Source organism: Salmo salar, chromosome 11, assembly GCF_965601325.2.
Source record: "Salmo salar chromosome 11, fSalSal1, whole genome shotgun sequence".
Classification (NCBI taxonomy): Eukaryota; Metazoa; Chordata; class Actinopteri; order Salmoniformes; family Salmonidae; genus Salmo; species Salmo salar.
This window is the reverse complement of record NC_138301.1, coordinates 27424412-27452019: the sequence shown is the minus strand read 5'-3', so window position 1 is coordinate 27452019 and position 27608 is coordinate 27424412. Positions and strand designations below refer to the sequence as shown.

The window sequence follows — 27608 nt, the reverse complement described above, 5'->3', positions numbered from 1 at the left end:
AGTAGATCACAGATTAACACTTTTCCCCTTCAATTAGGCACCACAAAATAAAGTAATCAATATAATGTTTACACATTCCTTTTACAATTCTTACCCTTTGTACGCTTGACGGATTTTAGCACAATTATATGAATGTTATCAATCTCTATCAACTAATACAGAATGCATGATCTTTTTAACCTTAGATGTTTTAAGATCCTCACATACTATGAACTTACTAATACTTTTTAATGTATAACAGGCTATGAGTATTTCCTTTAACCTGTTGCACTCTCCCCGACAAAATAAATGTTGTCCCAACATTACCAACATTGTCTTCTTCAACAGTCTGTATGCACTGGACCTAGAAAATCCTCTTCTGTAAGGTAGTACTTGAGCAGAGGTCAAGGGTCACAGTTCAAATATAACTAACAGGTTATTTTCACAGTCCATATCTGTTGTCCAGCTGTATAAACAGTCCATAAACAGTCTTTTCTCATACTATTGATCAACAGTCCATCAATTTTAATGATCTATATGCATAGTCTGCAAATTGTCTCTTGTGACAGTCTGTGAAATCAGTCAGTAGTCCATGGTCAAACATGTCAACTCTGTAGCCTCAAGTTTGCTGAAGCCCATACATGTAAGGTGGCTGAAAGTAACATTGCTGTAGTGATGGCAGCCATGGAACCAGTCCTGGTGCAGAGTAGACAGGGAACAACTGTGGCTGGATACTGTAGCAGGAAGGGATACCAAGCTGATCATAGGTGATACGTCTTGGAGGGTGTCTCTCTCTTTGTGGCAGCTGGTAGGCTGGTTCCTCAGGTTCTGCAGCAGCAGTTAATGACGGAAAGGCACTTGGTGGACGATCATCAGGCAAATTTTCAGCAGGCAAGTTCATCTCCTCAGCAGGCAGGTCTTTAACTGTTGCTGTCTCCTCCAGCCGCTTTTCAACAAGAGGCTGTGCTGGTACCGTTTCAGGGACTGGCACTTCAACTGTCTGTTTCACTGGTGGGGGCCTGTGTTCCCACTCTCTCGCTGGTTCAGCATTCCTCTCCTCAGGTACTGTAGGAGATGTGGGAACCTGTAGCGGCTCATGATGAAGGTCATATTCATCCACGCTGTCTTCATCAGAATCTAGAGGCTGTGATTTAGGCTGATGTCGCCTTTTTTTCTGACTTTTGTCATCTTTGGTCATCTTTGGTCATTTCTGGTTGTTTCTCAAAAGGTAAGTGGTCACAGGACATGAGCAGGTTTCTGTTGTCGTGTCTTTGGGCACCATTAACTGAAGACATGCTTATCAAAATAACTCCCTGTAATTATTATCACGCGATTAACTGATTAATCGTTTAACTGTAATTAACTATGAGATCGGGGCACCAAGGAAAATATTCAGATTAAAGTTATAATTTTCCTAATATAACTTTCCTATATTATAACATTATATATTATATTATAGTATAGGCCGATTTATCTTCTGGTTTAAATGGTGTATTTTACCTCGCGTCCGTCTCATTCCAAACATCGTAAATTGTTGTATCTGCACGAACCCAGTCTTTACTAAATCATCCATACATCAACTGTCTTAAAAATCATTTATTTACTAAACAAAGTAATTCACAGAAAGTATACAAACAGTAATTATCGTCACAAAGAATTGGTAGAGTAATGTGCCCTAGTGGGCTAAACCGGCATGGTGGCTTGTTAAACAAACAAGGGGATTGGGGGCAGCTGAGAAGGCACAACAGAGTTGAGAAATATTAACAATTGATATGCTAATCCTTTGCACATGAACGCTCACTCATTCGGAAACAATTGCAATCAATATATATATTTACGCTCAGTGTGTCGTCGTGATCTTCGTTGGAAAGGTCGTTCTGTTGGAGAGTTCCCGCTGCGTTCTCTTTCTCGGTTAGAATGGATCTTTCAAAGCGACATTCATTAATGTTGTTACACAATGGATGTTTCGTCGGTCTTCGCGTTCAATGATAGAATTTCTAGCTGCAGACTATTAATTAATATCAAAGACTTGTTATTATTCTGTCGGTATCGATAGTTTAACCACGTGGTATGGTTACTTCAGTAGAGGGATGCATGGTCAAACCTATTGGCCAACTCGTAATGGAGTGGAGGCCTGGTCTGAAGAAAGTAAATCAGGGTGGGGGTTTTATACTTGAACATAGAACAGCCTGTCACATGACACCAGGTCCTGTCTGTGTCCCTGGGGGCGTGCCGATGACTGAGTTAAGCTTTTGAACAGAAATACAATTCTCTCCCATTAACATCAGTACATAGCGTCTCAACATATTCCAAATAGCTTTAATCTTATTAAATCATTGTATACAACCATTTAGATGTAAGTCCCATAGCTGAGGCTATTATATAAACATTATTATGGTAATATGGCAATATTGTTTCTAATGAGCCTCACAAAATTGTACCAAGCGGACCAGTTCGTAGCTGGATTCTTCACCGATCTTTTATACCTTCTCCAGAACATAAATGTCGTTCGGTTCCCCAATTCTGTGAGTTGGAAGAATTTCCTTTGTCTCTCTATGAAACCCCTCTCTGTCTCAACTGGGCCATGTGGCAGGACATTCTCCTTTAGAATTTTACGACCGCCTTCACAGGGCCTGGGTAGGGAGAGGTAGGTAGGGGGATGGTGCAAGGGGGAGGGGGTCAACTGTGCTCCCTGTACTCAAAGAGGGCAACGTCATGACACTGTGCAGGACCCTGGAGCGTCCCCTACCCTTTTCTGGTCTCAATTCATAAATCGGCAGGTCTGAACCCATTTGTCTCACTACTGTGTGAATTGTATCTTCCCAATAGTTACAGAGTTTGCCTGGTCCTCCTCTTGGTGTCAGGTTTTTAACCTGTTATGGCTAGGGGGCAGTATTTTCACGGCCGGATAAAAAACATACCCGATTTAATCTGATTATTACTCCTGCCCAGAAACTAGAATATGCATATAATTATTGGCTTTGGATAGAAAACACCCTAAAGTTTCTAAAACTGTTTGAATGGTGTCTGTGAGTATAACAGAACTCATATGGCAGGCAAAAACCTGAGAAGATTCCATACAGGAAGTGACCTGTCTGACAAGTTCTTGTTCATCTTGGCTCTTTTTATTGAAGACTGAGGATCTTTGCTGTAACGTGACACTTCCTACGGCTCCCATAGGCTCTCAGAACCCGGGAAAAAGCTGAATGATATCGAGGCAGCCTCTGGCTGAAACACATTATCGCCTTTGGTAAGTGGCCGATCAGAGGACAATGGGCTTAGGCGCGTGCACGAGTCGACCCCATGCTTTATTTTCTTTCGTCTTTTTACCTAAACGCAGATTCCCGGTCGGAATATTATAGCTTTTTTACGAGAAAAATGGCATAAAAATTGATTTTAAACAGCGGTTGACATGCTTCGAAGTACGGTAATGGAATATTTAGAATTTTTTTGCCACGAAATGCGTCGTGCTCGTCACCCTTCTTTACCATTCGGATAGTGTCTTGAACGCACGAACAAGACGCCGCTATTTGGATATAACAATGGATTATTATTACCTCCTCAACCCTCCTCTCCTCCCTTTCTGCATCCTTTGATTTTCTCTGTCCCCTATCCTCCAGGCCGGCTCGGTCCTCCCCTCCTGCTCCGTGGCTCGACGACTCACTACGAGCTCACAGAACAAGGCTCCGGGCAGCCGAGCGGAAATGGAGGAAAACTCGCCTCCCTGCGGACCTGGCATCCTTTCACTCACTCCTCTCTACATTCTCCTCTTCTGTCTCTGCTGCTAAAGCCACTTTCTACCACTCTAAATTCCAAGCATCTGCCTCTAACCCTAGGAAGCTCTTTGCTACCTTCTCCTCCCTCCTGAATCCTCCTCCCCCTCCCCCCCCCTCCTCCCTCTCTGCGGATGACTTCGTCAAAAATTTTGAAAAAAAGGTTGACGATATCCGATCCTCGTTTGCTAAGTCAAACGACACCGCTGGTCCTGCTCACACTGCCCTACCCTGTGCTTTGACCTCTTTCTCCCCTCTCTCTCCAGATGAAATCTCGCGTCTTGTGACGGCCGGCCGCCCAACAACCTGCCCACTTGACCCTATCCCCTCCTCTCTTCTCCAGACCATTTCCGGAGACCTTCTCCCCTTCCTCACCTCGCTCATCAACTCATCCTTGACCGCTGGCTACGTCCCTTCCGTCTTCAAGAGAGCGAGAGTTGCACCCCTTCTGAAAAAACCTACACTCGATCCCTCCGATGTCAACAACTACAGACCAGTATCCCTTCTTTCTTTTCTCTCCAAAACTTTTGAACGTGCCGTCCTTGGCCAGCTCTCCTGCTATCTCTCTCAGAATGACCTTCTTGATCCTAATCAGTCAGGTTTCAAGACTGGGCATTCAACTGAGACTGCTCTTCTCTGTGTCACGGAGGCTCTCCGCACTGCTAAAGCTAACTCTCTCTCCTCTGCTCTCATCCTTCTAGACCTATCTGCTGCCTTTGATACTGTGAACCATCAGATCCTCCTCTCCACCCTCTCCGAGTTGGGCATCTCCGGCGCGGCCCACGCTTGGATTGCGTCCTACCTGACAGGTCGCTCCTACCAGGTGGCGTGGCGAGAATCTGTCTCCGCACCATGCGCTCTCACCACTGGTGTCCCCCAGGGCTCTGTTCTAGGCCCTCTCCTATTCTCGCTATACACCAAGTCACTTGGCTCTGTCATATCCTCACATGGTCTCTCCTATCATTGCTATGCAGACGACACACAATTAATCTTCTCCTTTCCCCCTTCTGATAACCAGGCGGCGAATCGCATCTCTGCATGTCTGTCAGACATATCAGTGTGGATGACGGATCACCAGCTCAAGCTGAACCTCGGCAAGACGGAGCTGCTCTTCCTCCCGGGGAAGGACTGCCCGTTCCATGATCTCGCCATCACGGTTGACAACTCCCTTGTGTCCTCCTCCCAGAGTGCTAAGAACCTTGGCGTGATCCTGGACAACACCCTGTCGTTCTCCACTAACATCAAGGCGGTGACCCGATCCTGTAGGTTCATGCTCTACAACATTCGCAGAGTACGACCCTGCCTCACACAGGAAGCGGCGCAGGTCCTAATCCAGGCACTTGTCATCTCCCGTCTGGATTACTGCAACTCGCTGTTGGCTGGGCTCCCTGCCTGTGCCATTAAACCCCTACAACTCATCCAGAACGCCGCAGCCCGTCTGGTGTTCAACCTTCCCAAGTTCTCTCACGTCACCCCGCTCCTCCGCTCTCTCCACTGGCTTCCAGTTGAAGCTCGCATCCGCTACAAGACCATGGTGATTGCCTACGGAGCTGTGAAGGGAACGGCACCTCAATACCTTCAGGCTCTGATCAGGCCCTACACCCAAACAAGGGCACTGCGTTCATCCACCACTGGCCTGCTGGCCCCCCTACCTCTGAGGAAGCACAGTTCCCGCTCAGCCCAGTCAAAACTGTTCGCTGCTCTGGCACCCCAATGGTGGAACAAGCTCCCTCACGACGCCAGGACAGCGGAGTCAATCACCACTTTCCGGAGACACCTGAAACCCCACCTCTTTAAGGAATACCTAGGATAGGATAAAGTAATCCTTCTAACCCCCCCCCCCCCCCTTAAAAGATTTAGATGCACTATTGTAAAGTGGTTGTTCCACTGGATATCATAAGGTGAATGCACCATTTTGTAAGTCGCTCTGGATAAGAGCGTCTGCTAAATGACTTAAATGTAAATGTAAATGTAAATTATTTGGGACCAAACCAACATTTGTTATTGAAGTAGAAGTCCTGGGAGTGCATTCTGACGAAGAACAGCAAAGGTAATAACATTTTTCTTATAGTAAATCTGACTTTGGTGAGTGCTAAACTTTCTGGGTGTCTAAATAGCTAGCCCTGTGATGCCGGGCTATCTACTGAGAATATTGCAAAATGTGCTTTCACCGAAAAGCTCTTTTAAAATCGGACATAGCGAGTGCATAGAGGAGTTCTGTATCTATAATTCTTAACCTCTATGGGCAAGGCGGGACGAATTCGTCCCACCTACGTAACAGCCACCTGAATTCAGTGGCGCGATTTTTGAATCGTTTGAAATACTATTACTTCAATTTCTCAAACATATGACTATTTTACAGCTATTTAAAGACAAGACTCTCCTTAATCTAACCACACTGTCCGATTTCAAAAAGGCTTTACAACGAAAGCAAAACATTAGATTATGTCAGAAGAGTGCCCAGCCAGAAATAATCAGACACCCATTTTTCAAGCTAGCATATAATGTCACAAAAACCCAAACCACAGCTAAACGCAGCACTAACCTTTTATGATCTTCATCAGATGACACACCTAGGACATTATGTTATACAATACATGCATGTCTGTTCAATCAAGTTCATATTTATATCAAAAAACAGCTTTTTACATTAGCATGTGACGTTCAGAAAAAGCATACCTTACTAACAGTTTGCTAAATTACTCACGATAAACGTTCACAAAAAGCATAACAATTATTTTAAGAATTATAGATACATTACTCCTCTATGCACTCGATATGTCCGATTTTAAAATAGCTTTTCGGATGAAGCACATTTTGCAATATTCTAAGTACATAGCCCAGACATCACGGCTAGCTATTTAGACACCCGGCAAGATTAGCCTTCACCAAAATCCTATTTCCTATAAGAAAAATGTTCTTACCTTTCCTGTTCTTCGTCAGAATGCACTCCCAGGACTTCTACTTCAATAACAAATGTAGGTTTGTTCCCAAATAATCCATCGTTATATCCAAATATCCTCTGTTTTGTTCGTGCGTTCTAGACACTATACGAATGGTAAATAACGGTCGTGCGCATGGCGCATGGCGTGACAAAAAATGTCTAAATATTCCATTACCGTACTTCGAAGCATGTCAACCGCTGTTTAAAACCAATTTTTATGCCATTTATCTCGTAGAAAAGCGATAATATTCCGACCGGGAATCTGCAATAAGCTAAACAGCCGAATGAAATTTCTCCACGGGGGCGAATCGTGCACGCGCCTCATTCAATGGTCCTCTGATCGGCCACTTGGATAAGGCGATAATCTGTTTCAGCCAGAGGCTGCCTCGTCATCGTTCAGGTTTTTCCCGGGTTCTGAGAGCCTATTGGAGCCCTGGGAATTGTCACGTTACAGCTAAGATCCTTACTCTTCAATAAACAGATGCAAGACGCACGACTCCTTGTCAGACAGGCCACTTCCTGCATGAAACCTTGTCAGGTTTTTGCCTGCCATAGGAGTTCTGTTATACTCACAGACACCATTCAAACAGTTTTAGAAACTTTAGGGTGTTTTCTATCCAAACCTGAACAATAATATGCATATTCTAGCTTCTGAGTTGGTGTAGGAGGCAGTTAAAAATGGGCACATATTTTTTCCGAAATTCTCAATACTGCCCCCTAGCCCAAACAGGTAAAAATAATTGTTATGTTTTTTGTGAACGTTTATCGTGAGTAATTTAGTAAATTCACCGGAAGTATGCTAGTTCTGAACGTCACATGCTAATGTAAAAAAAGCTGGTTTTTGATATAAATATGAACTTGATTGAACAAAACATGCATGTATTGTATAACATAATGTCCTAGGGGTGTCATCTGATGAAGATCATCAAAGGTTAGTGCTGCATTTAGCTGTGGTTTGGATTTATGTGACATTATATGCTAGCTTGAAAAATGGGTGTCTGATTATTTCTGGCTGGGTACTCTGCTGACATAATCTAATGTTTTGCTTTCGTTGTAAAGCCTTTTTGAAATCGGACAGTGTGGTTAGATAAAGGAGAGTCTTGTCTTTAAAATGGTGTAAAATAGTCATATGTTTGAAAAATTGAAGTTTTGTATTTTTGAGGAATTTGTAATTCGCGCCACGCCCATCATTGGCTATTGGAGCAGGTGTTCCGCTAGCGGAACGTCTAGATGTAAGAGGTTAATCAGAACTCGCTCGCCAGGCTGTAGCACTGAATTCCTAACTTTAGTGTCATAGTACTTCTTACTTCTTTCAGCGGCTTTCTGAGCATTTTCATTTGCAATGGCGTATGCTTCTTCCATCCCTCGTTTCCAGTTGTCCACGTATTCTCGCTGGTTACTGGAACCTGCCTCTGTGCACAATCCAAAGAGCATATCAACTGGAAGCCTGGGTGATCTCCCAAACAGAAGATAAAATGGTGAATAGCCAGTCACTTCGCAACGGGTGCAGTTATAGGCATAAACCAGTTTGTTCGGAGACTCCTTCCAATTTGACTTTTGTGTCTCAGTGTCTAAAATTTGCAACACTGTTCTGTTCATGCGTTCCACTTGACCGTTCCCCATCGGGTGGTAGGGCGTTGTTCTGGACCCCGCCATGCCACTGAGTTTCTTTAACTGATGGAACAACTGATTTTCAAATTCTCCCCCTTGGTCATGGTGGATGCGGGACGGGAACCCAAACTTCAGGGCAAAGTCATTGAAGATGAGATTTGCAGCAGTTTTACCTGACTTTGATGTGGTGGTGTAGGCTTGAGTGAAACATCCTCATGATCAACAATCATGAGGATGTACTCATATCCCCCTTTGCATCTGTCGAGATGAAGGAAGTCTATACATACCAGTTCAAATGGCTGTGTTGTCACAATGTTTGTCAGAGGAGCTCTTGTTTCATGGGCTGGCTTTTTCTGCTTGACACAGCTACAAGTTTTAGTCACATAGTGCTCGATGTCAGATTGCATATATGGCCAGAAGAAGCGGTCACGTACTAGTGATACAGTGCGGTCAGTACCTTGGTGTCCCATGTTATTGTGCAACTCTTCCATCACTTTACCTTTGTACTGCTCTGGTAGAACTAACTGCTTGCGGGCTGTAGTGATTCTGTACAGAATGCCATCACTGTCTATTGTCAATTTGTCCCATTCTCTGAATAGGCATTTTGTCTTTGGACTGGATTCCTTTTGCTCTTTAACTGGCGGTTTGGAACCAGACAGTTTGAAATTGAGCACAGGACGGATGACCGGACCAGATTTTTGTGCTTCTCTTATCCCATCTTTTGGGATTGAGCTGATTGTTGCAGTGGTTGTCTCACCTTCAGCTGATACTGACATAGATGCAGCTGAAAGTAACCAAGGTACAACAGCCTCTTTCTGTACCTCAACTGCTTGTATCGTGGCGGCAATGGTGTCTGGAAGCTCCTCAGAACATTCTCTCATCAGTGACTCTACATCCAGTGGCATCCTTGACAAAGATTCTGCATCACCGTTCTCTCTGCCTGACCTGTACTTTATTGTAAAGTGGAAATCAGCCAATTCTGCAACCCACCTGGAAGTGGTTGCGTTCAGTTTTGCAGTAGACAGAATGTAGCTGAGCGGGTTGTTATCACTGTATACAGTGAAGGTCGGAGCATAGTACAAATAATCATGGACCTTATCAGTGATTGCCCATTTTAGAGCTAGAAATTCTAGCTTGCCCGAGTGCTAGTGATAGTTCTTCTCAGCTGCTGTTAAGATTCGAGAGCCATAAGCAATGACCCTAAGCTTCCCATCTTGCTTTTGATAAAGAACCGCTCCCAAGCCTTGGTGTGACGCATCAGTGTGTACAACAAATGGCTGAGTGAAATCAGGGAAACCTAAGACTGGTGGGTGAAGCAAACACTCAATCAGCTGTTCAAGTGCCTGTTGATGCTGGTCAGTCCACAGGATTGGCTTGTTTGAGGGCACCACATGACTTACTTTCTTTGTTTTTGTTTTCTGTGGGTGGTCAGGTAATTTCTCTGAATCTGCTTTCAGGAGGTCATACAGGCAGCTGGCCCTCCTAGAAATGTCTTTGATGTACTGTCTGTAGTAAGTGAGTAAACCAAGCATTTTTCTGAGCTGCCCACAGTCTCTGGTCTGATTTCTTTCAATGCTCTTACTGCTTCAAAATCGGCTGGGTCAACTCGGCTGCCCTCTGCAGACACTATTCTGCCCAAATAACAGACCTGGGGTTTAAAGAGAACACACTTACTTGGTTTGAGTTTAATGCCATACTCTCTGAGACGCTGCAAAACTTTTCGCACATCATTCACATGGCTGTCGAAAGTTTAACTGAAAACTAGCGTGTCGTCCAGATAAGGAATGCAGATGTTATCCCGGAGCCCTTCCAAACACTCCTCCATACACCGCTGAAAAGCTGCAGGAGCGTTCATGAGGCCGAATGGCATACGTATCACTCAGAGTCCCCACGGGGTCACAAATGCTGTCAGTGGTCTGCTTTCTTCAGAGATGAACCCCTGGTGATACGCTTTTCCCTGATCTAAGAGGGAGAACCAGGAATTACCACCTAAACTGTCCATGATGTCTTGGACCCGAGGGATGGGCTGGCGGTCGGGATGTGTCTTTCTGTTCAGGTCTCTGTAATCTATACACAACCGGAGGGTCCCATCCTTCTTCCGAACGCACACGACAGGTGAAGAATATGAAGAGTTTGACTTCCTAACCCAGCCCTGGGCTATGAGGTCATAAAGGTAACCCTTCATCTCCTGATACAGTGGCCTGGGCACTGACATGTATGTGCGCTTGACTGGTTCAGAGTCCTTTAGAGAAATAGTCATTTTCAATCGTTCAATACAGCCAATGTCATTGTCTGATCTGGAGAAGGAGTGACACTCTTCTCTAAGCATTTGCCTAACAACCTCTCTCTGCTCTTCGGTTAGGTGATTTAAACCTACTGGTGGATCCCACTGTTCAGTAGCAGTACATGGGGTTCGAACGCTGGTGTGATTCACTGTGGCTGGGGTGACAGTTTTTTCAAAGACTTGGGCAGGTAACACAGTCATAATGGTTTGTACTGTACCGATTATTGTGTGTCCTAGCAGGGCAATGTCGTGGTCAGTGGGGTTAGAGACATCAAGCATGATAACTGGAAAAACACTTTTCCTGACTCTGACTAGTGTGTCAAAGAACTCAAGGTCGTCTGGCCACTGCGGGTTCAGGTCTGGCTGGAAAAGCATTGTCATGTCCTCTTTGAAAGGCTGGGAAGCTACACAGCACTCAGTCTGAATGCTACTGTGTTTTGGTACTGCAACCTTCTCTTTCTTGGTTTTCACTGCATATTCATCTGTCTGTTCTGCGCTAACAGCCTGTATAAAAGCTCTCACCTTGTTTCTTTTTTACTGTATTGTTTAGTCTTTTCAGTCATTGTCAGGATGTGCTCGATAACATTGAAACCTATGATGGGATGCGATAGGTGACAGCCTTTCATTACCAGCACTGGGATGATCAGTTCCTTTGTTTGGTCAGTTTCAGAGGCTAGCCAAAAAGTTGTTTCAATCCATCCCAGGTACGGCATTTCAGTCCCATTTGCTGCAGTCAACCTTAGATCATCAGGTGAGTCCAGGATTTCTGAAACATCTCTCAGCCTTGCGTTTGGGAGAGATTCCTCTTTCCATCGTTCATCAATGACCAATACCTGAGAGCCTGTGTCCCATAGAGCTTGGAGGTGGTGGCGATTCAGGTGACACTTAATAAGGCACTATCTGCCGACTAGCGAGGTGACCTTATGGGGGTGGCAACCTTGAGCTAGGGATGGTAAAGAGTGGCCATTTTCCTCTGTGCAGGAAAACCTTTCACTGGTAGAGTCAATTTTCAGGTGAGTGCATTTTTCCTTATGTTTAGTCCAATGTTGGTTTTGACATACTTTGGAACAGTACAGTGTCTCTTTACATGATGAACATTGTTTCAGGTTCTCAAATGAATCTTCTCTGGCACAATTTGCACATTTCTGGGACTTTTTGGTAGCTATGGTTAACACTCGTCCCTCAGCGGTAACCCTTCCCCGTTTAAAGGGGCCTCTCTTGATGGTCTGACAACCGGGTTTTAGATCCAGCTTGAAAATGTTCTCCACTCCCACATCGGAAGTAGTGTGTGCAGCGTGCATCTGTTCTGGCCTGCTGGCAGACAAAACACCTCGTTGGAGCTTGAGCAGAGCGGTTGGTATACAGGTTAGGTGCATATTGATGCTGCACAGGGTCAGGTGCTTGGGGCTGACTGTAGTTGCTGTAATACTGCTGCTGGGAAACAGGTGGCTGGGGGTCCCTATCTGCCCTCCTAACTGGAGGTGGGGCATAGGCACAAGGTGGTGACTGAAACAGGCTGCTGTAATGTCTCCTTAATCTGAGCAATCTCTGCACTGAGACCTTTTAGAGAAGCTACACCTGTCTTAAGTTCAGCTAACTCTGTTAACAGTTCTGCGGGTATCTTAGCTTTGGCTTCCTTCACAGGACACTTTGCAGATAGCGTATCTTCTAACTGGACTACACTTACAGTTGTAGCAGGCTGTGGGGCATTTAACCGCTTTTTGTTTCGTCTTTCTATCTCATTAGCACAAGCAATGTTAAGTATTACAGCAACTCCAATTTGTAAGTCGCTCTGGATAAGAGCGTCTGCTAAATGACTTAAATGTAAATGTAAATGTAAGCTTCTCTAGCAAAACCTCATCTGCTGTTTCGCTATCTAGCAGGAGAGGCTGCATGTCTATCCTGATACTGTCACTCTGGAGACCTGTAAGGACTGTGTGTAAACGCATGCGCTGGACTAGAGCAGGGTCATACTTAAGCCCTGATTCTGACTCCTGGGATGCAAACAGTACTTTCTGCCTCAAATCTAAAACGCGCATCAAGAAGCTTTGAGGGGTCTCCCTGCTATGCTGTGCTTCTGAAGCTAGCTGTTTGTAAAGTTCTGTTGCACTCTTCTCTTGGAAGTGGATACATCTAAGTGTGGGAAGAATTAGCTGGGGTTTACCTTCCAAGTAGCTGCGTAGCTGTGAGCCTGGACAAATAGCTCTGACTACTGCATCTACTATTTCTACCTCAGGATAGCCTCTGTTAACCTGTCTGGGAACGTGGGATGCTTGCGTCCCACCCTAGTCAACAGCCAATGGAATCGCGTTGCGCGAAATACAAAACCTCATAAATGCTATAACTTCAATTTCTCAAACATATGACTATTTTACACCATTTTATAGACACACCTCTCCTGAATCGAACCACGTTGTCCGATTTCAAAAAGGCTTTACAGCAAAAGCAAAACATTAGATTATGTTAGAGTACCCTGCCAAAAAAAAAATCACACTGCCATTTTCAAAGCAACTAGCATGCATCACAAATACTCAAAACACAGCTAAATGCAGCACTAACCTTTGACAATCTCCATCAGATGACACTCCTAGGACATCATGTTACACAATACATGCATTTTTTGTTCGATAAAGTTCATATTTATATATAAAAACAGCATTTTACATCGGCGCGTGACGTTCAGAAAATATTTTCCCTCAAATGCTTCCGGTGAATCAGCGCTACAATTTACAAAATTACTATTCGAAAACATTGTTAAAATGTAATATTGTCATTCAAAGAATTATAGATTAACATCTCGTGAATGCAACCGCATTGCCAGATTTAAAAATAACTTTACTGGGAAATCACACTTTGCAATAAACGACGTGGTATGCTCAGAAAAATAGGCTAGGCGATACATGTTAGCGCCATCTTGGAACCATCTAAAATCAAATATACTATTGTAAATATTCCCTTACCTTTGATTATCTTCATCAGAAGGCACTTCCAGGAATCCCAGGTCCACAACAAATGTAGTTTTGTTCGAAAAAGTTAATAATTTATGTCCCAATAGTTCCTTCTTGTTAGCGCATTCCGAAGGCTACTCATAATGTACTGAAGCGCGCGGGACTTGTCGTCACGAATGTGCAAAAAATATATATTTACGTTCGTTCAAACATGTCAAACGTTGAATAACATTATTCTTTAGGGCCTTTTTCAACCAGAGCTTCAATAATATTCAAGGCGGACGATTGCATTGTCTTACTAAACGTTTCGGAACAAAAGGTTTCCCATGGGCGCCCGCGTCATAGTAGTAATAGCCCTCCCCCTGTGACCAACTTCCCAAGCCTGTCTTTGGGTCAGTTTCTACCATAGAAGACTCAAACCACTTTGTAAAGACTGTTGACATCTAGTGGAAGCCTTAGGAAGTGCTAAATGATTAATAAGTCCCTGTGTGTTTCAATGGCAAAGGTTTGAAGTGATTCCACACATCAGATTTCCATTTCCTGTTAGGATTTGTCTCAGGGTTTTGACTGCCATATGAGTTCTGTTATACTCACAGACACCATTCAAACAGTTTTAGAAACTTTAGAGTGTTTTCTATCCAAATCTACTAATTATATGCATATTCTAGTTACTGGGCAGGAGTAGTAACCAGATTAAATCGGGTACGTTTTTTTATCCGGCCGTGCAAATACTGCCCCTTATCCCCAACAGGTTAAGTCCATTCTCGATCTGATGGGCAAGGCTGGAAAAAAATCAGTTTCTTTCTGGCCCGGTTCACCTATCTGACCAGAAATGTTAAACTCTTTGCGCCAGTATGAGCTGGGCTGTGCACTGGGTGAGAGCGGCACGCTTACCTTAAGATTAGCATGGGGTTGGGGCTGACGCAGAGAATCACTGGCTTTGGCTGCAGTAATCTGCTCAGTTACCACCCCTTGTTGTGGGGTTGCAGTTCTCAGTTCCTCTATTCTGTGATGTGTTCCGGCTGTTTCAATATCATGGTCAGTTTGCCCTGTTTTGTTATCTATGCCACTGATCATCTCTGTCATTTTGTCTTTAAGTAGCAACAATTCCGACATGCCGCCATCTTCTAACTCTGCAACTTCCTCTCTTTCAAGGAACATCATAATGTGAGTCATCAATGATATGCGGGATTTGTCTTGAACATCTCTTCTCTGTTCACCTGAGATGTCAAGGAAATCACATATCTCTAGTAACTTGTCTTTAGTCAGGGTGGGCAATTCTCCTGCTACCTCTTCCTGTAGTTCTTCCAAGGTGGTTGTCATGTTGACAGAACAGGAGGAACTTTTACTGTGCAGGAGTTGACTCTGAATTAGATGGTCCTTACTGTCTCTGATGGTCGATCAATGGCCTCAGCTGACACTTACTTAACCACCAACTTCCAGCTCTCCTCGAACAGCAACACTTTCCTCACTGCAGCCTGCCTGAGTTGTTATGTGGGGATTTAGCTGGCTCGGAATTCAGCGGCCAGGATGTGGAAACTGGACATCTGAGCAGCAATCTCAGCGGAGCCTCCAAAAATGTTACGCTCCTGAAAAAGGGGAGAAATAATCACGAGTATGATACGGTATTGTTTCTTCTCTGAGAACTTTTACTGCAAATAGGAAAAGACCGCGATTTCCCCGCGAACTTGGGTGGAGACCAGAGCAATCGATCTCAGGCTCATAGATTAAGAGCATTTAGTAGATCACAGATTGACACTTTCCCCCTTCAATTAGGCACCACAAAATAAAGTAATCAATATAACGTTTACACATTCCTTTTACAATTCTTACCCTTTGTACGCTTGACGGATTTTAACTTTTTAACACAATTATATGAATGTTATCAATCTCTATCAACTAATACAGAATGCATGATCTTTTTAACCTTAGATGTTTTAAGATCCTCACATACTATGAACTTACTAATACTTTTTAATGTATAACAGGCTATGAGTATTTCCTTTAACCTGTCACAGACACACCTAGTAAGCAATACTATACACACTTTAAAGTGAAATGCTGTAGCTATGTTATCATAAAAATACAACTCCAAGCTCATAGTATCAGAACACTTCGAAAGGTAGTTCTAACCTTAAATATGGCTAGGAGAAGTGTCAAGAATAAGAAAGCAATATATTCCATAGTACACTAGAACACAGCAAAACATGAACAACAAGGGTCTAAACATAGGTGAGGGCAATTGAGCAAAAAGTCCACTAGATGACAGCAAATGGACCCATCACAACCCTACAGGAAGGGTGAGAAATCCATATCTTCATTTAAACCCGGGTATTTAGTGGCCTGTAGTTTGTAAATCCCAAAACTTTCCCTTTGGTTTAACTGTTTAAGACGGTCCCCTTTTCTAATAGATGCCGGGATATGATCAATACCCATAGCTTGTAGGGAGGCAGGGTTGCCATGGTGTAAGGACGTGTAGTGCCTTGCCATGGGGTAGTCGTCATTGCCTACCCGTATGGTGTACTTGTGTTCCGCTAGGCGGTCTTGAAGGCGTCTCTTTGTCCGTCCAATGTAGAACACCTTGCACTGTGGACATTCCAATCTATAGATGACATGAGTGGTTTTGCAGTTAATGAAATGCTTGACGTAATACTCCATTTTGGAAGCTGTATCAACAAAATATTTTTTCTGTGCAATATTTCTGCAATGGTTGCACTGGTTACATTTAAAAGAGCCCTTGGGTTTGTGGCCAAGCCAAGTATTTTGAGTCACCCGGAAGATAACTGTGGACTAATTTGTCCTTTAGGGTATGACATCTCTTAAAGCTTATGACTGGTGGCTCAGGAAAGACTTGGCGTAGTAGCGTATCACTTTGGATGATTCCCCAATTATTTTTAATGATTATTTTAATGTTCTCTGCTTCAGTGCTGTATTTTGTAACAAAATACACTCTCTCTGATGCATCACGAGGCACTCCCCTTCGCAACAACTTCTCTCTGTCAAGTAATCCAGCCCTTAAACCTGCATCTTTCAGGACCTGAACGCTGTAGCCCCGATTTCAAGAAGCGATTCTCCAATTCAGCAGACTTGACACTATAGTCTATTTCCTGATCGCAAATTCTGTGGACTCTTTGGAATTGGCCATATGGAATATTCTCTTTTAGCCTTTTGGGGTGAAAGCTGTCTGCCCTCAGAATGGTATTCCCATCTGTAGGCTTCCTAAAGATTGGTGTGTGAACAACCTTTGTCATTTTTACTGATGTCGAGGTCCAAAAAATAAATGTTATCATTGCTGTACTCCATAGTTAGTTTGATGTTAGGGTTAATGCTGTTAAGGTATTGGTGGAAGGAAATAAGTTCATCTTCTGAGCCGGAACAAAAAAGGCAAACATCATCAATATAGCGTCCCCACCATATAATCCGGTCAAAGAAATGGTTATTAGAAGGATCCAAAATGAAGTCATTTTCCCATTTACCCAAGTACAAACCAGTGTAGGAAGGGCTGTAGCAAGCTCCCATGGCACAACCTTTGACCTGTTTAAAAATACGGTCCTGAAAGATAAAGATGTTATGATTAAGAGTCCATTCAGTCAGTGAGACAATAAATTCTGTAGGAGGCATCTCAGTTTCAGGTCGGGTACTCAAGAAATGGTGCATAGCTGCCAAACCTTGTTCATGTTCAATGGTGGTGTATAGAGACTCCACATCCATGGTGACTAAAAAGGAAGCTGTACCTATATTATTCAATTCCTTAATTTTGTTCAACACATCTGTGGTATCTTGAAGATAGGCTGGGAGTGACGTCAGAAAAGGCTTAATAAAGTAATCAATGTACTTAGAGATGGGTTCTGTCAGACATTACCACTAATGACTGGCCTGCCTGGGGGATTTTCAAGATTTTTGTGGACTTTTGGAAGAAGGTAAAAAGAAGCCATACGTGGACTGCCATTGAAAAGAAATTTGAACTCATTGTCTGAAATGTAGCCATTCTCCTTAGCTTCTGAGGATCCCTTTCAATTCAGTTTTTAGGTTCTCTGTAAGGTTGAAGGTAAGAGATTGGTAGAATTCATCATTGTCTAATTGACGGTTGGCTTCTGTCACATATTTGTCTTTACTCCACACTACTGTATCGCCACCTTTGTCTGCTTTTTTAACCACAACCCGTTCATTTTTGGACAATGATTCCACTGCATCCCTCTCTGTCTTAGAAAGGTTACGTCGTGTTTGGTTGGAGTCAATTTTACCTTTAAACAGATTCTCCACATCAAAATTCACCTTCTTGGCAAATGTATTTAGTGTGGCATTCTGGACGATGGAACAAAAGGTGGACTTGGGCTTAAAAGGTGTTTTTGAGGGAACAGAAACTGCCTGACCTGAGACACTGGTGTCTATAGTTGGAGAGATGTTTTGCTTGTACCATGCCTTCAGATGTAGATTCCTGTAGAAAGGAAATGGGTCAATCTTTGTATTAAATTCATTAGTTGAGTAGGTGGGGGCAAAGGACAGTCCTTTAGACAATACCCTTACGCAATCATCAGAAAGGGGTTCTCCAGAAATGTTGATCACAGCCTTGTTCTGGTCCTGCTCCGTGTGGTTGGATAGTCTTGATTTCTTCCTCCCCCTCCGTGTTGGCCTCTTCCGTGTCCTCTCCCTCTCCTGTTGAGGTACCTGCGTGACTCCTCTTTCTGATCTAAAAAATCTTGGGAGGAGCTGGCCTCTGAGTGTCTGGGGTGATCCTCATCGTCACTGCTTGTAAGGTTGAAAGAGACAGATCTAGGCTTCCTCCTCTGCAGATGTGATTCTGAATTCTTGCGCATTGGTTTTCTCCAGGCAAAGGTCTTGCCATCTCTATAGTCTACTTCATCTCTTCTAAATTTTCTTAGCTTGTCTTGCTTCAATGTCAAGAGTGAATGTGTCTACTTTCTCTTTCAAGATCTCATCACATTGTGCTTTGTTGGAATTGTCACTGTGTTCTGTGATTTTCTTTTTTACTTCTTCAATTTCTGTTTGGACTACTCATCTGTCCTTTTTAGATTATTCTATTAGAAGTAGCATTTGGTCAAAAGAACATTTGTTGAGAATAGCCTCCCATTTATCTCTAAATTCAGTTTTACCTTGTGATCCAGTAGCTGGAAACTTCATAATACGGAGTCCTCTGGGGATTAGGCCTTTCCTCCAATAGTCAGACAAGGTGATAGAATTGAGGTCAAGTTTTGTATCTTTCTCCATAAGGTGTTGCAAGTCTCTGTAAGCCTTGTTTAAGTCCATTCCAGGTATTGATCATATCCCGGCCTCTATTAGAAAAGGGGACCGTCTTAAACAGTTAAACCAAAGGGAAAGTTTTTGGATTTACAAACTACAGGCCACTAAATACCCTGGTTTAAATGAAGATATGGATTTCTCACCCTTCCTGTAGGGTTGTGATGGGTCCATTTGCTGTAACTTGTGGACTTTTTGCTCAATTGCCCTCAGCTATGTTTAGACTCTTGTTGTTCATGTTTTGCTGTGTTCTAGTGTACTATGGAATATATTGCTTTCTTATTCTTGACACTTCTCCAAGCCATATTTAAGGTTAGAACTACCTTTCGAAGTGTTCTGATACTTCGAGCTTGGAGTTGTATTTTTATGATAACATAGCTACAGCATTTCACTTTAAAGTGTGTATAGTATTGCTTACTAGGTGTGTCCAATCAATCTTGTAACCACCCCCTCTTCAAATTAGGGCTAATGGGAAAAGCTGTTAAAAAGAGAACATTGTATTATTTCTTTGTACTCCCTGATGAAGGCCATGCAGCCGAAACTCATCGGATTTTTAAAAACATTGTTTCTATTGAACATGCCATACTAATAAAGGCATTTTAATCTATTATATGAAGAGTGCCTTGGTCCTCCTTTCTTTTTGATAAAAATGTATTTTGAAAACAATTGCAAGAATTAACATTGCCAACAAACGAAAATGTGTTCAGATGAAATACGTAATAGGTAAAAAAAAAAAAACGGCTCCTCCTTCGGCAGAAGGCAATCAGCTCCAAAACTAAAGCAGATCCGATGCTTCGGCCCACCGCCTACAGAGGATAGTGCTGTCCAGAGTCATACTGTATTTAGAGAGTTGGGACAGTGGATACGGTTTCTGTCTGAACGTTCAGCAAGCTTAACTTTCTCCTCCATTGCCGCTGCTAAGTGACAATTAACGCTTCCGCATTCTGCGGTTTATTTCTAAAAGTTTTCAAATGAAGTTGTGCAGTGAAAGCATACTGTATAAGCATACTGTATATGCACTTTGTTGACACCACAACACAGTACGGACTTCCCGAATGCTAATCAATAAAAACGTCTGTTAAATTCGCTGCTCTGTTTTGCTTGTTTACAGCGGGTCATGACGTAGGGATTTATCGGAGTCTCTCTCGTATTGGTACATCACCAATTTTCAGAATAAAGGCGCTAACATGGTGTCCGTTCTAAAACCTGGCCCAACTCTCTTAATATATGGCCCTGGTGCTGTCCATAGGCTAAATACATTTGAATTCAGTCACTTTTGACAGCACCCCATTTGCTTTGAATGAAACCTTCCATACATATTTATTTGCCCGTTGTAGAAGTGCTCAGAAAGTGACATTTTCAACCTGAATGCCATAACATTCAAAAGATAAAGGTACTCAAAGTTGACCCATTTTACATACCCCACCATACCATGAGACATCCATGTCTTAATCACTGGAAAAGATAAACAGTTGAGATTTTCTATAATTTAAAAGCTTACAAACAGGGTTGTCAAACTATTTGATCATTTCTGGTAAAACATTTTTTCTTAATAATTATTTTTATTTACATTTTTAACCTTTTTTAATGTCAATTATCTAAAAACACATATGTTCACATATGTTGTAGCTAAGCCCCTATTTTACATCATCTAAGGTTTTGGTGTTGTGCCCGCCATCGGTTGAGACACAACTTGCTCTTGAATACAGGGTGGGTAAATTAACTAAAATGGGAATACATTTGAAATTTCAACTCTCAAATGGTACCACAAAGATTGGTGGTGGTCCACACATCAGAGAATGTTGACTTGAATGGGAATATGTTTACGATTTTACTGTCAATCCTCCATAGGAAACTTATTGAAATCATATAAATTTAGAATAGAAATTACCATTTAAGTTGACATTCGACAGTGGGTGGACCGGCGGTCATGTTTGTGATAGTAATTAAAGTAAAAATGTAAATGACATTTTAATTTCAATGGTGTACCAGCCAAATTGCAATTGTCTGAAGGGATAGGTCCATTCTATGAATTATATTTCTAAGATTGAAATGACACCCACCCTGTATTCAAGAGCATATTGAGTTTCAACCAATGCTTGGCACAACACAATCAACTCTGATGATGTGAAGTATAGGATCTAAGCTATAACAAATGCAAATATAACATTGAAAAGAAATCTGAGTTTACATTCATTGGAATAAAGTCATGGTTATTTTTTTATCAGTGACACATTGGAAAACAAAAATTAGGAAGTACCAGTGTAAATCTATGCGTAAAGGAGCTCAGCTAAGGCCGAAATCCAGCAGTACTGAGTGGACAGTGCCAAGCACATAGAAATATACTGCTCAAAAAAATAAAGGGAACACTTAAACAACACAATGTAACTCCAAGTCAATCACACTTCTGTGAAATCAAACTGTCCACTTAGGAAGCAACACTGACAATAAATTTCACATGCTGTTGTGCAAATGGAATAGACAACAGGTGGAAATTATAGGCAATTAGCAAGACACCCCCAATAAAGGAGTGGTTCTGCAGGTGGTGACCACAGACCACTTCTCAGTTCCTATGCTTCCTGGCTGATGTTTTGGTCACTTTTGAATGCTGGCAGTGCTTTCACTCTAGTGGTAGCATGAGACGGAGTCTACAACCCACACAAGTGGCTCAGGTAGTGCAGCTCATCCAGGATGTCACATCAATGCGAGCTGTAGCAAGAAGGTTTGCTGTGTCTGTCAGCGTAGTGTCCAGAGCATGGAGGCGCTACCAGGAGACAGGCCAGTACATCAGGAGACGTGGAGGAGGCCGTAGGAGGGCAACAACCCAGCAGCAGGACCGCTACCTCCGCCTTTGTGCAAGGAAGAGCAGGAGGAGCACTGCCAGAGCCCTGCAAAATAACCTCCAGCAGGCCACAAATGTGCATGTGTCTGCTCAAACGGTCAGAAACAGACTCCATGAGGGTGGTATGAGGGCCCGACGTCCACAGGTGGGGGTTGTGCTTACAGCCCAACACCGTGCAGGACGTTTGGCATTTGCCAGAGAACACCAAGATTGGCAAATTCGCCACTGGCGCCCTGTGCTCTTCACAGATGAAAGCAGGTTCACACTGAGCACGTGACAGACGTGACAGAGTCTGGAGACGCCGTGGAGAACGTTCTGCTGCCTGCAACATCCTCCAGCATGATCGGTTTGGTGGTGGGTCAGTCATGGTGTGGGGTGGCATTTCTTTGGGGGGCCGCACAGCCCTCCATGTGCTCGCCAGAGGTAGCCTGACTGCCATTAGGTACCGAGAAGAGATCCTCAGACCCCTTGTGAGACCATATGCTGGTGCGGTTGGCCCTGGGTTCCTCCTAATGCAAGACAATGCTAGACTTCATGTGGCTGGAGTGTGTCAGCAGTTCCTGCAAGAGGAAGGCATTGATGCCATGGACTGGCCCGCCCGTTCCCCAGACCTGAATCCAATTGAGCACATCTGGGACATCATGTCTTGCTCCATTCACCAACGCCACGTTGCACCACAGACTGTCCAGGAGTTGGCGGATGCTTTAGTCCAGGTCTGGCAGGAGATCCCTCAGGAGACCATCCGCCACCTCATCAGGAGCATGCCCAGGCGTTGTAGGGAGGTCATACAGGCACGTGGAGGCCACACACACACTACTGAGCCTCATTTTGACTTGTTTTAAGGATATTACATCAAAGTTGGATCAGCCTGTAGTGTGGTTTTCCACTTTAATTTTTGAGTGACTCCAAATCCAGACCTCCATGGGTTGATAAATTGGATTTCCATGGATTATTTTTGTGTGATTTTGTTGTCAGCACATTCAACTATGTAAAGTAAAAAATATTTAATAAGATTATTTCTTTCATTCAGATCTATGATGTGTTGTTTAAGTGTTCCCTTTATTTTTGTTGAGCAGTGTATATTGGTTTAAACCATGACAGAGTGGTGGGGGTGTTCGTTTCATTTGGAAGCTTTTATTTTCATATTTACCACTGTCAAACCTATTTACCACAAAATGTTAAACAAATACACAGTTTTTGATAATTGACGTTAAATGCTTAAACATTACATGATTTTTATTAAACATTTTTTTCAATAAATAATAAAATAGTTTTAGCACTCTGTTTTTTGTAAGCTTTTAAATGATGTCAAAGTCAACCGTTTATCTTTTCCAGTGATGAAGACATGGATGTCTCGTGGTATGGTGGGGTATACAAAATGGGTAATTTTGAGTACCTTTATCTCCTGAATGTACTGTACACATACATTGATAATGATAGATGGACCTGGATGGCATTGTCAGATGATTTTCTGCAACTACAAACAGTCCAATATAACACGTTAAGTCCAGTAGAGGACTGCCTGTGACACAGTACAGCACATAGCCTAGTTCTTCTAATGTATGGTTTATGAAATGCACCAACATGATATCAGACACCCTTTGATAAGATCACCATCCTTGCTGGTGAGTATATCCCTCCCGAAGTCTTCAGAAAGCCAACTAATTAATTTCCATTTTGTTATCATCCTTTGATTCCTATTGCATGGATAGTTTGAGGCCTTCTGGCATATTTTCTTGCTTAAGAATTCTGAATGACTGAAGTTTAAACTTAGCTATTAGGCCTAGTTGGTGTTTTGCAAAGATTAATTTGCAGCGTTTACATTCTGAGATGTTTCTCTTTGAGACGTCATTTGAGAATCTGGAATATATATTTTTCAAGATGCCTTTGTTCAGTTCCTATAGCTTGGGCTAGTGTTATACAGAGGTTAGCCAATATTGTGATTAAACCAATAAGAATTGCTTCTGAATTTGTTGAGCCTTATCTCCTAGCAACATGTAGAGTCCTCTGAGCATGCAAGGCAAATTGATATTCATTTTCCCCTGTGTAAAGCATGTGCCACCGGCCTGTAGACATTTTCAGTTGTTTGTCACTGGCCTACACACAATATCCTATAATGGCAAAGTGGAATAATGTTTTTTTTAGATGTTTACAAATAAATCAAATGGAAAGCTGAAACGTATTGGATCAATAAGTATTCAACCCCCTTGTTATGGCAAGCCTAAATGTTTTCAAGAGTAAAGATTTGCTTAAGTCACATAAGTTGCATGGACTAATTCTGTGTGTGAAATTCAGTTGAGCAGTGAATTTCAAACACAGATTCAACCACAAAGACCAGGGAGGTTTTCCAACGCCTTCCAAAGAAGGGCACCTATTGGTAGATAAAAAAACAATTATAAAAAAAGCAGACATTGAATATCCCTTTGAGCATGGTGGTGAAGTTATTAATTACACTTTGGATGGTGTATCAATACACCCAGTTACTACAACGATACAGGCATCCTTCCTAACTTAGTTGCCGGAGAGGAAGGAAACCGCTCAGGGATTTCACCTTGAGGCCAATGGTTACATTAAAACAGTTACAGACAAGGTGGGAATTACGGGGGAGCCAGGGGGGGCTCAGCTCCCATTGATGAGATGTTAGCTTTCTTAAGTGCAACAAGAGTCAAATTTGGGGGTGGTCTCTAAATAATGCAAATTTAACCATTCTCCTATTTGTTTCAAATGTAGTGGTAAATAGGTTTTACAGTGGTAAATATGAAAATGAAAGCTTCCAAATGAAACGAACACCCCCACCTCTCTGTCATGGTTTAAACCAATATATTTCTATGTGCTTGGCACTATGTGCTTGGCACTGTCCACTCAGTACTGCTGGATTTCGGCCTTAGCTGAGCTCCTTTACACATAGATTTTCCCTGGTGCTTCCTAATTTTTGCCATTTGTTTTCCAATGTGTCCTTGATTTAAAAAAATGACCTATGCCTTTATTCCAATGCATTAGATCTAATCATTAATTTATCATTGTTTGCTTTTTGTCAGTCAGCTGTTTAGAGCGCTCATTGTTGTTTTTCAGGTCCGCGCGGGTACTGATGTTCTCCATGCCATCCGTGGCCAGAAGTAGTAGACCATTTATTTACCTTTTTATTTTCTATCAATACTTGTTTTCTTTCCTGGATCAGCTGCTGATGGTTGACAATATCACTAGCCTACAGCTAGACACCAATGCGCATCCAATCCAGCCAACAAAAAGGCTGGCTATACGTTAATGACAGTAGGCCTGTAAGGTGACTCTTTTGGTTAGAAGAGTTCAGTTAGAAGCATTTGATTTTGCAAGGGCATAGACCTATAACTGTCTTCACAGTGAAACATATTGAAATGTTACATAGGTATACTTAAATTGCATTTTCCGAGTTCTCCAAGAGTCATGATTCGTACAGGGTTTAAGTTCAATGTTCTAATTAAATTGTTAAATGCTTAAAAATTACAAATAACACTGTCATTAATGTAAGGAAAGAAAGGTGGTGTTTTATGTCACACAATCTGTGAAGACTCCAAGCATTAACTTATGAACTAGGGTGTAAAACATGTTTTGATTCAACTCATGTATTATATTGAATGTAGGCTACCTGTTCTGTGTGTATTTATGTGTGTAAAATTGCCTCAGCTGAGAGGGCAATAAGGCACTAAAGTAATACTGTTAAAATATGGAGAAGCAATTCACTTTTTGCCCTGAATACAAAGTGTTATGTTTCGGTCAAATCCAATACAACACATTACTAAGTACCACTCTCCATATTTTCAAGCATAGTGGTGGCTGCATCATGTTATGGGTATGCTTGTAATCGTTAAGGACCCAATTCGTTTTTCAGGATAACAAAATTAACGGAATGGAGCTAAGCACAGTCAAAATCCTAGAGGAAAACCTGGTTCAGTCCGCTTTCCACCAGACACTGGGAGACAAATTCACCTTTCAGCAAGACAATAACCTAAAACAAAAGGACAAATCTACGCTGGAGTTGCTTACCAAGAAGACAGTGAATGTTTCGGGGTGTCCGAGTTACAGTTTTGACTTAAATCTGCTTGAAAATCTATGGCAAGACTTGAAAATGGCTGTCTAGCAATGATCAACAACCAATTTGACAGAGCTTGAAGAGTTTTGAAAAGAATAATGGGCAAATATAGTACAATCCAGGTGTGCAATGCTCTTAGACTTACCCAGAAATGCTCACAGCTGTAATCACTTCCAAAGGTGATTCTGACATATATTGACTCAGGGGTGTATATAATGTACTTAGGTAAATAAGATATTTCATTATTAATATTTTAGCAAACATTTCTAAAAACATGTTTTCACTTTCATTATGGGAGAGAAAAAAATCAATTGAATCAATTTTGAATTTAGGCTGTAACACAAGAAAATGTGGAGTAAGTCAAGAGGTATGAATACTTTCTGAAGGCACTGTATCAGACATGACCTGAGAAGACAAAAGGAATTCTTGGAAGGCCCACTAAGTGGCTTGTTTACAGGGTGCTACATACTTATGGCTGCAGAAGGGAGGAACTAAAGGCACCTTCAATTTCTTTCAAGTGCCCATCAATTGAAGCTGTCAGGTAATTCAGTATGATGGATATGATTTTAAGCAGATATTGGATGTCTGAATGTTCAGCTTGACAAAGACAGGTCCATGGTTCCTTCAGTTCAGACTGATTGCTCCTCCAGTCACAGTTCTTAACAATAAACACACTCAGCACAGATACAGTACTGCACAAAGGCATACCTTTTTAGAGGAAGTCAATTGTAACCAAGGAGAGCTTGTGGCCTAGTCAAGACTATTCTTCTTTTATTAACCTAAAAAGTCCATAGTTTGACAGTCTCATGGCATTGACAAAGGAAATGTGATTTGCTCATCAATCAGTTAAATCTGTCTATATAATGTTATTCATCCCATAATTTAGTGAACTAGACTGCCTCAGTATTGTCATTCTAGACATGCAAAGCCTTCCCTCATCAGGTAATGTAATTCCATGCTTCATTAGTACTGTGAAGTTGATCATTTGTCATCAAAGCCAGCTGTCAATAAATAATTAAGTTGCAGATGAGGAGAATGAAATATTTTGGCTGAAGGAAGGAAGATTGCTGTCTACATTTTAATTGCATACACACATGGTGTGTGTGTGTGTGTGTGTGTGTGTGTGTGTGTGTGTGTGTGTGTGTGTGTGTGTGTGTGTGTGTGTGTGTGTGTGTGTGTGTGTGTGTGTGTGTGTGTGTGTGTGTGTGTGTGTGTGTGTGTGTGTGTGTGTGTGTGTGTGGCTTATCCAAGGTTTTAATTAGCTGTGGTGTGGCTACAAAGCAGCACCTGTTCATAGTCTGCCTACTTTTTGAGCTGTACTTTCACCTTCAACAAACATCATTATTTAGCATATTTACACCTATAGAAGAAAGCAACATGTAGGCTAACGATTATATAGCAAATGGACAGACAGTTCAGGCACTGCTCCCCTTTCATCTGAATGAAAATGATTAGGAGACTAACTGCAAAACTGGCATTTTTTGGGGGACCAATGTCTTGTTTATTACAGTGTAATAATTGTGGAAGAATCAAAACTTCAGATTTTATTTAGGCCTACAACTTTCTGTTGCCACACAGACCATGAAAGTGCGATGGCAGTGCATGTCGAAAACAGAAGAAAGAGATGGAAGGGGTGGAGAGCGAGATAGAGGAGACCTCTATCTGGTCCAGAATTATCTTTGTGTGTCCAGGCATCATTCCAATGTCACATTTAATTTGCATTCCAAGCTGAAACACTGCATCTCCCTTGCAGTCAAGGGAAACAATGTGCATTTCCATCCACAAACAACCAGTAAATAAACTCTAATGGGGTTCTGACAGTTATGTTTGAGAGGATTGAAAAAGCAGAGAGATCGATTGATGACATTCTATCTGCCATAATTACTTTCTACTGAGATC

The 27608-nt window shown here is 42.3% G+C and overlaps 1 protein-coding gene across 2 annotated transcripts in view; it reads left to right on the top strand.

Moving 5' to 3' along the window:
- The window catches only part of LOC106562365 (serine/threonine-protein kinase 33-like), a 53304-nt gene that overhangs the window by 9902 nt on the left and 15794 nt on the right, over positions 1-27608 (top strand). The window lies entirely within an intron of this gene.